Genomic DNA, 14,746 nt, shown 5'->3' with positions numbered 1-14,746 from the left:
TTTCTTTATATGTTGCCCTAAGAGAAATCTGAACTCAAGTCTGGATGGAAAAACAAAGCTGATATATTTACACAGATATTACCTGGTTGAAGGTGAAAGTGGCGGGACGGGCAATTTGTTGGCGTGCTCGCCCCTGCGTGAAGTACTGGATATTCTCGGGCCACTTCCGAATGAAAATAAAAGTTGGACAAGTAGTGACACATTGTTGGTTTGGCAAAGCAACACTGATGATAAAGGGAAATTCAAGAGCAGGTCCGGTGCCATGTCGGAGCCCCTTCACTGCCTCTTTAGATGGCCTCCAAAATAGATGGGTTTACTGACACAGTTTCAAGTTTTGAAATATTTCTAAAAGTTAGGGAACGATTCCTGTGGACTGATTCTGATATTTGGCAGGATGAAATTCAGACAACCGATTAATCAGCCAATTAATTAAAAACATAAAGAAGACGGGAAATGTTTTCCTCTTACCACCTGCAACCAAATATATGACTTAATTACAAAAATGTTTTCTTTTATTTATTGATTAACTTAACAGAAAGAAACAATAATCTGCAAAAATGGAAGAGTCCAAAGCCAATTTTTTTTTTTATCAGCCGTCATGAAGCACAGAACGACAGATCCCTCAGGATAAATGACAAGCAAGTCAAGTGCTTTCGAGTGGCGAATAAAAGTTCATCGGCCGACTTAGCCACCTTGCGATCAAACCAAACACCCCGCCCTCATGTGAAAAATGTCTCCTGCCGCCAATTTTGCTTCCAAACACAACAAGACAATGTTTTGATGAGTACGTTCCGGAAGAGCGTTTATCCGAAGATGACACGTTTATCCCTGATGAGAGTACAGATTGTACTTTATGACCTACGAGACGCATTCGGGGTAGGTCTCCGACAGATACTTTATTACTCTCTGACGGCTCTGTGAAGGCTAAACAAGCACACTGTGGAGAGCTATTACTCCCAATGAGCCGTCACCGTGACACGCGTTATGCACACAACGGAGACAAACGAACTAAAGCCGTCCAACGTCATTACCTCATCCGCCGACGTTTGTATTCATCAAACTCCTACTGACTTAGAGTTGTTTAAAAAAAACTGTATTTAAAAAATCTCTGTTGCAATCTTAAGGAAGAAATACTTTGCTTGGACACTGAGGGATATCTTGCTGAGCTCAGCAATATGAATGTCAAATGGGAATGGAATCAGCTGCACCCTAAATACCGAAAGGTTTTGCTCATAAATTGTCAACACCCGTCTAATGGCAGCATTTGTTGGGGCCGGGTCCAACTGTCAGGAGGCCCGGGTTCGGATTTGCGTGAGGAGGAAATCCAGCAATGCGCCGCTCCCCGCCCGCCTTCTCGTCCGCGCAGCTGCCTCGCCTCGCGCGCTCGGTCGGGGTCAGACGAGCTCCGGGGGGAGCCCGGCTGCTGCCGTATGGCCGGAGTCTGGCCCTTTCCTCGTCAGACTCCTCGGGGGCCGTCTCAAAGCAACGCCAGTCAGTAGTGAGGCCGCGGAGACATTTGCGGAGTCCACGCAACAAAAACACATTAGGCAAATGTCTGGGGTCAAACGTCTGTTTGAATTGGCGTGATGGAAGCCACTCGCGTTGGGCCACAGCCAAACTGCAGGCCGCTAACGACGCTAACGAAAGAAGTCACAATTTGCTTCGAGATATGTCACCGAAAGTGCGAAAGGATCAAACGCGATAAATATTCTTGATCCTCTGAGACCCGTTCTTATAACGCACAACTCGGCGTCCTTTTTCTGTTTATCGGGAAGCAAGTGCGACTTTCTTCTACATTAATCAACGCTCTATACCGGTTAGCGAGCGAGAGAGATATAAATAGCACGGCGAGCCTGCCATGGAAACAAGCGCCTCGCCGGCTAACCGGGATTCGGTTACAGGAGTAGCAACTTTTTGTAGGTCAGAAAAAAAAATACTCGCAGTTGCCTGGGAAACAATGTGGAAGAATAGAGTACGGAACAGGTAATGCCGGTCCGTAGCAATTAAGAGCGCTCATTGAATGGGACTTATCGGGAAGGGGGGGGGGGCATAATTGAGGGGTTTGTTGGTTGGCTGCAGCTGCACCTGGGCCAAAGGCACCTTGAAGAGTACCACAATAGAACAACATGTCCGTTTCCGTGAGAAAACCTTTCTGTGAGAATTGACCATTTTAGCAGCAAGTCAACAGATACGCTAAAAAAAAAAAGCCATTAGCATCGATGTATTCTTGGACTTAATTTAAAATCTGAGGACATTGCGAATGTCCTGCTATTTTCTATTTTCTGGGTTTGGTCACGTGACGATGGCAATGCGAGCCCGAGGGCACTTTGACGTTAATTTTAGTCGACAGCAGAGGGCGCCACATGACAAAATGACAGCGGGCCCCAAAAATGCGAAAATGAAGAAAATATAAGTGTCATTTCATCATCATACAGAAAAAAGATTTTAATGTGTGATATTTCGTTTTTTCATTTTACGATTATCCGTCGAAAATGATAAGCACACAGCATTTCTTCTTTTTATGGCGCCACTCTTTGGCCAACTCATAGCTAGCCGCTAGTCTCCTCAGGACAAGCGCCGCGCGATGACTATGCAATTTCCAAAATGACGCCCTGGCTGAAACCTTGCCCGGTGCAATCCCCGCACTTCTCATGCATTATTAATTGGAACAGCAATGACATTCTTTTCACCTGACTTGTCCTGCTCTGACTGTAGAATCTTACCCTGGCCACCGAATGCCGCCAAATGGGCACAACATGGCGATACGGAAACACCAAAACGCCGTTATTGGCTGAAATTAGATTTCTTTGCTTTCCTTTAGGTGTGACTATATATATATATTTTTTTACATTTCAAAAGAGTGTGACACTTCTTGGTAGGGGAGAGGGGACACTAATAAATCAATAAGACTCAGGGTGTCCGATGACTTCTGAGCACTTTGGTTGCGTGCTTCCGACTCGGCGTATCTCCAGCGCCATCGATGTCGGCAGATGCGGATGCACTTAATAAATTGCACCTTGAACAAAAGGAAGAGGTGATGAATTGAAAAAGGTCCGGCATGCATAATTCACGCCGCTGCCTCTCTCCCTCAAATTGGCCACTGCTGAATAATTCACATTGATCTCATTAGGGGCCGTTTTCATTATGGGGTAATCCCATTAAATGCGAAAGGGGGCCTCAAAGGGTGATATGATGTTAATTGGTCAAATAATGCAAGACGGGGTATTGCACAAAAACTTATGGATATATTAAAAACAACGCATTAACAGCAAATGAGATGATTTTATTGGCAGCCACGTAAGTCAGCTGACACCACCCCCACAACGGCACAGCCTGCCACCTGCAGATCCACCAGGCCGCTATAATTACATTGCCATGCCATACAGAATTTTAATTGCTCACATGTAGTTTGATTAAAAGTAGCATTCTTGTTATTTACTTTGCTGATTCATCAAATATTCCCAATTCCCTTTTGGGTAATTACAACATTAAGATTCCACAATGGTATCATGAGACAATTGGAGGGCAGATGGGTAAAAATAGTCATCAGTTCAGGTTAATGTGTTCCCGGAGGGTACTTGATACGACGCGGCAGTCAAATGGGAGCCATTAAAGATGAGAGCAAGAGCGTATCTATCTTAGCACTTAAGCACTCTAATTATCTCGCACGCCGCTGCCAACATGCGCACGGCGTAATTCACGTTCAAACGGCTAATGGCGGCCGATCGCTATTATAACGTCTTGGGAAATAATATCTACATAAAAATGCCCAAATTCTGTTTACTGTGTTATGACAAAGAGAACAAAATAGATCGAAACTGTTCAAGATTATTATTCTGTTTACTGTGTTATGACAAAAAGAACAAAATAGATCAAAATTGTTCAAGATTATAAACAAAACTGTCGTTTAAACTGCACGTTAGCTTTGCCCGTCAAGTGGGATACCTCCACTGCCGACATTAGCATTTCGCCTAAACAAGCGCGTAATAGGTTTAACGCGTAATAAGTTTAACGCGTAATAAGCTGGCAGCGGGGGATGGGCAGCACAATGAAAGAAAGCCACGCTGGCTTTTAAAATGAATAAGAATTGATTGTGTCCCAATAAAGAGCGAATGGGCCCAGTGTTAACTAGATTGCGCGTAAACGTCGCCGGCCGTCCCCGGGCCGCTTTATTGCGCGCTAATGCAATAGAGAACACTTAGCAATAAACGTGCCTCTCTGATGAGCTCGCAGAGGCTTTTCCAAGATGGCCCTGATGAAATTGCAAGAATTAGATTTGAGCCCGCTGCTAATGATGCCGAAAACAAAAAAAACAAAAAAAGGGAAAATGTCTAAATAGAATTAGCCGGTCCTCCTCCTCCTCCCCTCGGCTAAATGCATCATATGTAAATTAGTGTCATTTGGAAAAATCTCCTCGCCCGTGAGGTAAGGCCTTCATTAGACGGGGACTTGAACAAGAACTCCTCCAGGATCTCTAAAAGAGTTTTAGCGCAAACAAGATGATCAAGATATTTATTGCACAGATGCTTCATGACTTCAATCCAAGGAGGAATATGCCTTGATTTTCTCATTCCCAAAAACGCCAACAAAAAAATGTTTTTAAAAAGCTTTTAGTTAGTATATAGTATATATAAAACAAAAAAGACGTATAAAATCAATATATAGATTCCAAGCCATTACCTGTGAGGGAGCTGTGCTAACCGCTAACACCAGTCTAGCGCAATTCGCTCCACTTTAAAACTCCAATCCAAATGTTTACACAACGAACAATGCCACTTTGTCGTGGAGGGCGCAGACACGCAAATTCTGCAACCAATTATTGACCCCCCACTGGAAGATCCTCCACTTAACCACTCGGCGACCTCTTGCACACTCGACCCCTCCCCTCGCCCTTTCTGCTGTAAAAACAGACCTGTGTGACAACTGCGGGAATTACACAGCGATTAAACGGGATCAGCCGGGTTCCCAACGCAAACAATGAGACAGTCTAGTTGCTCGGCTAGTATGTTTTCAGCAGGTAGGTAACTCACTAATCTGGCCCATTGTTCCACCCTTCAGCCCCGCTGAATAACGTGGCTTTGTTAGCAGATTTGTATGGCTTTAGAGAAAACCTCCAGCAAATAGGTAAGGCAAGTTTGTTTGTCGCGCGCTTCACATAAAACGATTGCTGTGTATTAACTAGCCTAATGAAAGGACGTAAAAGTAAAGATGGGGCCCCGGGATTGACCCCTGTGGAACGCCACAGGTCACCGACAATTGGTCTCAAACTCACAAATTTCAACAAGTCCCGTCCTCAATCAGACTTGAATGAATATATGTTCTCATTTCTGTAATAAAATCCCAAGACAGGAGGAAATTAATAAGCAAATGGAAGACATCAAAATTTTCAAGCAAAAGTTGACAGTATTTGCATGCAAACTGCGGCTGTCACGTTAGGCAGACAGCTGACGCTACTGTAGCGCGAGGCTGCATTCGGAGAGCACCGACTAAGTATTTTCTGGGCGTCTGACAGCAGGATCGCATATGGCTGGCCTGCAGCTGTGCGGGTATTTCCACTGTCCATAAGCACCTTCCTATTAATGGGCTGGGAAAGCCACCAATGCGTTGGAGCTAGAAAACACAAAGCCTGGGAGACACATATGGGCCAAGACGTCTCATCGGGTCCACCGCCTCGTTTCAAAACTGGGACAACTTGTTAAAAAATGTGTTTAAACCACAGATACTCGCAGAATCTCAGGTGCATCGTCACGCAGTGTTTTTCCTCCTTTCGGCTGTGACTTTTTGACTCCGATGACATCATACCAGAGAGACGGGAAGACGGCAGTAAAATGAAATGCGCTATTTCATAAATAACATGTAGAAGGGGGAGCAAAAAGATCAACAAAGTATAAAACGTGATCATTCACTGGGCGAGCGGGACTAAGCCAACACTATAAGTCACATCTGAAAACCCCCCAAATGAGCAAACAGAACTTGATTGTGTTGCTTTATTTGGCGCTCGTTTGTCACTCAGGTGGTCTCGCGGGCGGCCCACCTGCACGCCGTACTGTAAATTATGCACCCCGGACCCTAATTGCCCATGTCCGCCGCCTTGCTATAAAACCGGGGCACGGAGCACTAACTCTATTGTCAGGTACTTCATCAAGACTGGCGTGATTTATTTGCTCGTTTTCAGCAAAAAGCAAGAGTTATATAAGAGTGTGTATATATATATATATATATATACACACACCGTAATTTTCGGACTATAAGTCGCTCCGGAGTATAAATCGCACCAGCCATAAAATGCCCAAAAAAGTGAAAAAAACCATATATAAGTCGCTCCGAAATATAAGACGCATTTTGGGGAGCAATTTATTCGACAAAATCCAACACCAAGAACAGACATGAACGAGCAACAACAGGCTAAATGATACGGTATGCTAACGTGACGAACACAAACGAGGGGCTGAGAACGGGCCTGACGTAACATTCTGTTACAAAACAAGAATATATATATATATATATATATATATATATATATATATTTATTCGGTATTTTTCATTTTACTTTAGGCCACTAAAAAGGCAAGCACAGTAAGTTCCACTTCCTGCGCTATGGTTAGCATCACACTAAGGCCTCTGCGGTTGGTGTCCACGGTCATTCTTCAGTCTAATTATTTCCTTTTTTGCAGCGCACCGCAGCTGACAGTGATGGATCGCAGGTTGAATCTGAGCATTTTTGTCTGCGTATATGTTGGACGCGCTCGGCGTACGTACACTCGCTGCGAGCAAACACAATCTCGGAAAGATTTCTCTGCTTTTCCCATTCCACTTTGTCTTCATTTTCTTTCCATTCGGTGATGTATTGCGAAAGCGCATCGGCCAGACGGAAGTGTAGATTATGTGCCTTCGTGATTACGCCAAATAGTCGAAATGTATAAAGAGCTGTGATTGGGTGTTTTCTTTGTCTAAGCTGTCAAATAAAAGTCCGTATAGTGTGACTTAATGTCAATTCATGATGCGGCATCGAGCTGACGGCCTGCTGTAAAACTTTAGCAGCAGTGTGCAGTATTGAGAAAAGAATCCCTCAAATGCTAACATTGTTATTGACAAAAAAAAAGATGGAAGACAGCAAGCAGATGAAGACAATCGGGAATTAATGGTGCTTAACATTTTCAGGCACTCCAAGCGAAATCACATGCGGCTGCTGCTTGTGAAAAAGACTTGTGTGAATTTTTCTGGCCCCAAAAAAATGTCAGTCTTATTAGTGCTTTGCGTATCGTCGCCACAATTTGGCCAACCTTGCTTTGAAGCTAATTGGCAAGTGGAAGGCGCTTTACCAACTCGAGAAATTAATGAATCCAAATAAGCAAGTCATCCAAGTGCAAGGCCGTCCGTGCGTGTGTGCCGGAGGCACGTAAAGTGGCAAACACCGCCGATTGAAGTCTGGAATGTTTTTGGCTGACTCAAAGCAGGCGACTTGAAGTGGAAGGGGGGGATCCCCCTCCACCACCACCGCCACCGCCCACCTTCATCCCCTTCCTCCCCCTTGAGATTTTAACCATTTTTACGCAAGATGTGAAGGGAAATGCAGGACTGGAACAAAATTGAGGGAGAAAAAGTCAAATAATCAAAGAACAATTAATCGGTCTTAAAAAGTCACACTGCTGCCTTGTGTTAGCGTATCCTGGAGATCAATCAGTCTGTTTTGCATGTTTCTGGGATTCAATTGCTTGTCGGGACACCAGGCGAGAATGCGGCGGCGGTCGTGTTGGGCTTTGTGGCTGTTAAGCGTCTTTTATAGTGCAAGAATGTCACGGCTCAGTGCTGAAGTAGAATTCATTAATAACAGTCGGAGCCCACGCAAAGTGTTTCTCATCGCTTTCTTCCTTCCTGTCAGCTCAGATCGCCCGCAGTGGAGGATGTGTGCGCTTTTTATTTTCAAGACAGACCTTATAGTTTTGTTTTTTTTCTATACAAATTTTCCAAATGTTAGTTGAGATTTTTGACAGATTTTCAGAGGATTTTATTTTATATCCTAAAAAATGACAGAGAGAAAATGAGTATGCTGTGTAGAGAAACGGTAGTCCCTGAGCCGCCACCTCCTCACTGGATCCATATGCGAGGCTCGGAGGCAGGAAATCGCCACGATTGGATGTAATCAGGGGAGGGCCCGCCGAGCCCATTAGACGAGTCCTGCTGGAACTGATTGGCTGTCATTAGCGAGAACCGAGTCACGCGCAAATAACATTTCAGCCGGCATCAAGAAGATTAACTCTGCATGTGTGTTTTGGTGGGATTTATTTTGGTAGGTTTCTACTTCCTGTTTAGAATTCAGGTCCAGTGGACAAGGCAAGATTTTATGAAAGATTAATAAACTATTTTGAGATTGTCATTGGAGACATTGTTATTATTTAGGTAAGGTGAGATTCCTGTTTTAAGGATTTTCGATTCAGACAATTTTTGAAATTGTCAGTTGAGATTTCTGAAAGATTTTCTGCAAATGAAATGAAGTTGAGATTTTTGTAAGATTTTGCCATTGTTGCTTAATACATCACGAATCAATTGCAATGACCAGCTTCTCTGCTGCAATGGCAGTCCAATCCAGCTGCTTTTTACTGACGCAGATCCAAATATGTAAATGCCTGACCGCCCCTCGACCCGCGTAGGAATGTTATTTTGCTTCCGCTGCCTCACGCTACGCTAATTTCTTCAGGACCGCAAGTACGATTCAGGCTGTTCTGACGATATTCTTAGAGCTGCGGAGACCGAAGTTGTTTGACAAGCCTGTGGCTTTGTGTCACCAAAACCCCCAGCAGGTGAGGCTCTGGCTCCCCCGCCTCCCCTGACCACACGTTCCCACTCGGGGAAACTAAGGTCCACGCAGCAGACGCAACGAAACGTACGCCAAGACTTATTTTGTGTCTGCTGGCGTAGTTGAAGTCCTTGATTTGTATCCCCCCCCACTTCTTCCACTCTCCTCCCACTCGATTCCCAGGTCAAGGGGGCTCGACGAGACATGTCTGCTCTACTGTGCCGCCATCTGGTTATCCACTCAAGGTGTCCGGCCAAACAATAGGCTTACAACAAGGTTCGTTCTGAAAACACAACTTCCCACTGATGACTTTCTCTCTGTCTTTCTCAGTCTGAGTCATCCAGCGCAATCACAGGCCAAAAGTAAACACAGCAAATGAGACGCTGATTACATCACGATGGCACGACTTGACGTTTTATGAGCACCGTCAGCCACCTTTGAAATAACGCGCAGATGATGTTTATGCGTGCCGGCGTTTTGCTTAAGCGCTCGTGTTTGGACTGTAAACACGCATGATATGGCATGATGTAAATCCCACGGGCTTTGCTGGAATAGATTACACATGACACGTCGCTGTCACATTTATTTCGTTTTGTATTCTTAGAAAATAGCTACAAATTTGAATTTCACTTTGTCTGAGAGAGGACAAAGGGAGTTTTGTTGCGTCAAGGCGATGCGGACAGGGGATGGATAGCATCAGCTAGCTCCCCTGGGCTAATGGAGGAGTTGATCCTATTAGAGGCCCTCGCTCTCCACTCCCGCAGCCCTAATGGCCTCCCTCTCCCCCCTACTCTAGTGTTCATCATCCCTTCCTGGCCACTGATTCCCAGGATCAATAGTCCTCATCCCTCTCTCAACGTGTCGTAAATCAGCCGGGGCCGAGGAAAGAACGCGTCTCCAGCGAGCCGGCCGGGGTCAGGCGGAAAGGTGAGGACAGCTTTAAGGGCCCCGGCCCGGTAAAATCCTCCCAGTTGTTCTTCTTCAGTGCTGACTTAAAGGATGGATGAAAGGGAGGACATAAATTAGGATGCACCATGAAGCCGTCAGCAGCGGCATATATGTGATTTTCACATCCACCCAAACAAATAAAGGTTAGCAAATATAATAAAGTTAACTAAGTGGTGATGCAGTTATAACTCAATTTTGTTCTTTTCCCACCATCTAGCCCCACATTGGGCAAGGACAAGGCGACAAAAGTGAGACAAAATAATTTACTAAAAACATCGCGACGTAAATGAAAAGATGTCTTCTTTGTCGCCCCCTTGTGGCGCTCACATGCATTACACAAGCAGAATACACAAGCCTCTTCTTCTTCTTATCGCATTTGCACATCAAAATCCTTTGGAGCGGTGAGAACGGCAAACCCCCTTGAAAGGCTCACTGTTACCTGCCCGCTGGGGTAGAACCCGCGTCGGCTGCGTCTGCCCTTTCCCATGCTTCCTCCCGACGGTCGGACCCCCACGAGCCACGGCAGGACAGAGGGGACACCTGTTCGGCCGCCATGTGAAATCTCAGTCTTCTATTGAGAGAAGGGAGTGCGGGTGGGGCGGCTTGGCGATAGGGCACCTCCGTGGCAGGAAACCAGAGAGGGCGGCGGGAAAGCGGACGCTCGGGTCCGTCGCAATTTGCCTCTTTTCACAGGACGATTAGCCGCGCTTGGTCGGAGAAATGGGACTGTGTGCTGCTACACTTTCCTAAAATGCTCTCTCTGAGGGACAGTTAAGGACAAACTCATCTGTAATAAGAAGATGTTGTTTGCTAGCTCAGCTACTTGCCGTTTCTGATTTCAAACGATGCAACGTATTGACAAGCGGGCCTTTTGGGGGGGGGGGGGGACATCGAAGTGCGCGCCCCCAACCATCGAGTGATCAATGGCACAGGTGGGTGGGTGCACATATCTCCAAACTGCTCATTAGGTACAAATTAGCGTGACTGCTGCTCGCCTCCATTCATAAACGTTGAGTAACGTTAACAGCTCATCACTCATTTGCATGTGTCATCCGTGCCCCCCCAATCCCCTGCAATATGGAGAGCGGGGGCGCGCCATCCAAAACACTCCTGATCCCCCCTCGGCTTCATTTGCGCTGACCCACAATGCGGTATTTTCTTAACACGAGCAGCAGGCCGCTTTGATGTTATCTGCCTATCCAAACAGCCACGGAGGACGGTGGCCATTAATCACTGTGAAGCCTGCGAGGGCCCGCTCATAAATCGCCTCGCCGCTCCTTAAACAGGAGAGGCCCCCAGGGGTGCGCCCGCGCCATTTATCAATGCTCGCCTCCCTTTCTGGATGAAGTAAAACTCATTCGGGATTGATGCTGCAGGAGTTGACTCGACACCCTTCACTGTGCTGCAGAGCTCCCTTTTTTTTTTTTTTTTTTTTTTTAAAGCCTGATTTTTAGCCGCCTTTGCCCTCGTTGAAAACACCAAAGAGGCGTGCCCGCGATTGTGCCAGCTGCGCTTGGTTGTCATGAGCCAACTTTGGCACCTTGTAAACAAACCGGGTGTCCATGAATGTGTTCTTGTGGTACCCCAGAGACAGAGAGACCACTTCATAAAAAGGAAGACAAAAACGCAGAGTAGCTCAGGCAAGCGCCAGGTGTCAAAATTGCATAAACTATTATTTTTTTAATATAAAGATATACATGGAATGAAATGACATTAAAATGGCCGCATCTGACTTTTTGCTCCTTTAATCCATAAATCAGTGTCAATGTCCAAACAGACAGCGGAAGCAAGATGATGGATGAAAAGTGTCTGCTTGAAAGTGTGTGTTGAGAGTACGCAAACAAGCTGCTCTTGTCACGCATGGCCTTGAGGAAGCTCTGTGGATTTAAAGTCTCCATCCGATACCCCCCCCCCCACCCACTCAGGGACTTCACTCGGGGCCGTCCTTGGCGCACTGCCTGATAGTCTCTTTCCACACAGCCGAGCGGGCAAACAGCAGGGTCCTCCCTGTGCTCCCCCTCCCAGGGGGTCAGCACCCCCTTCTCCTCCGCACCTCCACCAAGCTTTGATGTGACGGACGCGAGAAGAAGGTCTTGGCAACTTGAAGCCCCCTCCACCACTTGTGTGTGTTCCTTTGTGATGTGGTGACAGGGGGGATGGTGAAGGGTCGGCCGGGTTCAAAGGTCGTACGGCCTTCTGTTTGTTGGTCGAAGAAGTGCCGCTCGTAAACACAATTTACTTTTAGCTTATTTATTGTCATTTGCAACATTTTGTCCTCCATTATTTAAAGATCACTTACAAAATTTGGCTAGCTGAAGTTTAGTCGGGACTATTACGTAAAATACACACTGAAAACATGTAAGAAAAAAATAATAAAAATATAAGTAAAATAATAAGAAATATTAAAATAAAATGTGAACGGTCACTTATTACGAGGCAGACTAGGTGGTGTGGCTTAATTGCGCCACAGCGTTCACGCGTCCGTCATTTCCTATCCTTGCCCATGGCCACATCTTGCTCGGACCCCCGCCAACCAAGCCCCCCTCTTTGCAAGTGGAATAATTAACGCGCCATCTGATCCACCAGTCCTCCACATCATCTCTCCTGGGTAACACACGCACACACGCACACACACGCACGCACGCACACACACACACACACACTGGTGATCCATCAACTGGCGTTAACTGGGCTGATGGATCTGTCAGTGCGTATTCGGAGGAGACCCCGAAGAGGTCGTTGTCATCATCATCATCATCATATGCTGAACCTTTGAAATGGATGCATCTCATTTGATTGATTAACAGAATATGTGCAAAAGCAGTGGTGTACAAAGGAGGGGGGGGGGGGCTCAGCGACATGCCCATGAATCTTGTTGGATGATCTGCGTGCATATGTTGCTACCACTTGTTTACAAACCTGAGAGATATATTATATATACCTTTTTTAAGGTATATCATTCTGGCAAGATCAATGCTGGTTTAATTAGCCTTTCTATGGCGTTTTGCTTTGAATGGTAGCATTAACCTAGCAGTAATATCTCCATCCTTTTTTTCATGTTGTCAATCTAATCAGTAAAAACAAATGAACGGTCCGAATGGAATTCATTCCTTTTATTTGTGAGTTCAATCTTGTGAAATAACATATCCTGTCAAACAAAATCCGCGCTTTCCAACGTTTAAGAGGCTTGAACTTTCCGTGACCGGGATTGAAATCAAAGCGATTTCACGCTGCTTGTGTAAAACGTGACTTCCTGACTGCGATCGAGGTGGCAATGACAAAGAATGAGGAAGGCGGACAGGGGACCACAGGTGCAACCAAATAGGCTTTTGAATTTTTGACTTTCATTTGGCTTTTTATTGGGCTTTTAGAAGTTAATATCCATCCGTCTAAATTTACACCAATAAAGCCAGACCGACCATCTTTTGTTGTCTCATATACAGAAAAAGAACACACAAGACACCAAGGCACTTCAAAAGACATCACATCTTTACTCTTCGTTCCCAACTCGAAAATGTTTTGACCGGCGGTGCCACAGGCAATGGTTTAATCCACAGGTGTGTTCCACTCCGGTCCAAGTTCCCAACGGGCCCTCTGACAAAAGCCATTGTGGCCCAGAGAACAATGGCGGCGGCTAATCCCTCTCCAGCGCTGACAGCTCGGCCCTTCCAGAAAGCTCATCGGTGGACGGATGACAGGGACGGGAAAACCCAAACGGATTATTTGCCCCAGAGCGTGGACCCGATTTCTTTGTCAGGATATCTTTGTGGACGCGTGAAGTCAGAGCAAACCACATTGAGGCATAAATAGGGGTTTAGTTTTATCATTTTAAGATGAAAATGGCGGTCACCAAGAAAGCAAACGGCATGTTTAATTTACTTTGTTTTGATTTTATGATTTAAAGGTTTGATTTTTTTTTTGTTGCTTTTCCTCTGAAATGTATTTTTGTTTCATTGTTTTTCTCCTTAATTTCTGTCAAATACCGCCAAATGTATTCTCTCAGGAAGAAGTAATTCGTACCTGCCTCACTCAAATTTGATTGAAATGCCTCGGGATTTTCTCATTAGCGCCACTGAGTGAGTGCATATTGGGTAACAAACATTCCCAAAAGTCACTTCGGGCTCTTCTTGAAATTTTCCCATAATGTCAACAGAATCACTAGACGTTCAGTCACGGAAAAACACTCCCTCCTTCTGGACATATATATCATTGCATCATCCCTGGACGTAGCATTGAAAATGTAGTTTACAGTACAAATGTGCATTTATTTGGCTTCAGTATGTTTATTTTTTTCATCATATTAATATGAATAGTAAAGATTTTCTATTATGTTTGGGTCACCTGGGCCATTTTGGCCAATCATAACTTAATTTCGTAGGTAATCAAGTCACGTGGTTTACGTCCTACAGAACACGAAAGGAGTTCAAAAAAGAAATGGGAGTTAACTTCGACGACGAGCTACGGGTTAGTTTTAACTGAATAACCTTCCTTCCTTACTACTTCAATTACAGTCAATATTAAATGATGTATGTAAATATACAGGAACCTAAAACTGTGCCAAAACCAGCAAACAAGCTTGTAAGCGTGGCCTGGTGAGTAAATTGAACACACATGCATTTTAATAACAGTCGTTATCCGGTCCGCACTACAAATATTTTGTAGAAATATCAAAATTTGGACGCACATGATGGGGAAACGTGAACTCAATGGAACCCTGCGAATAACTTGAAGGGAAAGAGACAATCGGAAATTGATGAAAATATTTTTAAGATCAAAATTTCTTGTAAAAATGAGCATAAACGGGGGTTGGGTCCACAAAAAAACAATAACATAAAACAAACGTTTAAAAAAATTCCCCAAAAAGTGCAAGTTTATCCGTGGGTGCCACTGTATTCCCTTTCTCTCAAACGTAACGTGTATACTGCTGAATATTTGCCCAACAATATTTGCATTAGATAAGTACCATTGTGCTATGCTCCCATGCTAATAAATCTCAAAATA

General features: G+C 45.0%; 1 long non-coding RNA gene across 2 annotated transcripts; it reads left to right on the top strand.

Moving 5' to 3' along the window:
• The first annotated feature begins 7,923 nt into the window (after positions 1-7,923).
• On the top strand, positions 7,924-9,993 carry LOC133143589 (uncharacterized). Of its 2 annotated transcripts, none has more exons than XR_009710449.1 (3): positions 7,924-8,801; positions 8,981-9,073; positions 9,594-9,993. It is a non-coding gene; the product is annotated as an uncharacterized LOC133143589 (long non-coding RNA). The 2 variants fall into 2 exon arrangements; XR_009710448.1 differs by having other exon boundaries at positions 7,924-8,884.
• Positions 9,994-14,746: the final 4,753 nt, after the last annotated feature.

This window comes from Syngnathus typhle, linkage group LG19 (genome assembly GCF_033458585.1).
Source record: "Syngnathus typhle isolate RoL2023-S1 ecotype Sweden linkage group LG19, RoL_Styp_1.0, whole genome shotgun sequence".
Classification (NCBI taxonomy): domain Eukaryota; kingdom Metazoa; phylum Chordata; class Actinopteri; order Syngnathiformes; family Syngnathidae; genus Syngnathus; species Syngnathus typhle.
Note: the sequence above shows the minus strand (reverse complement) of the source record. Positions and strands in the feature narration are given on the sequence as shown.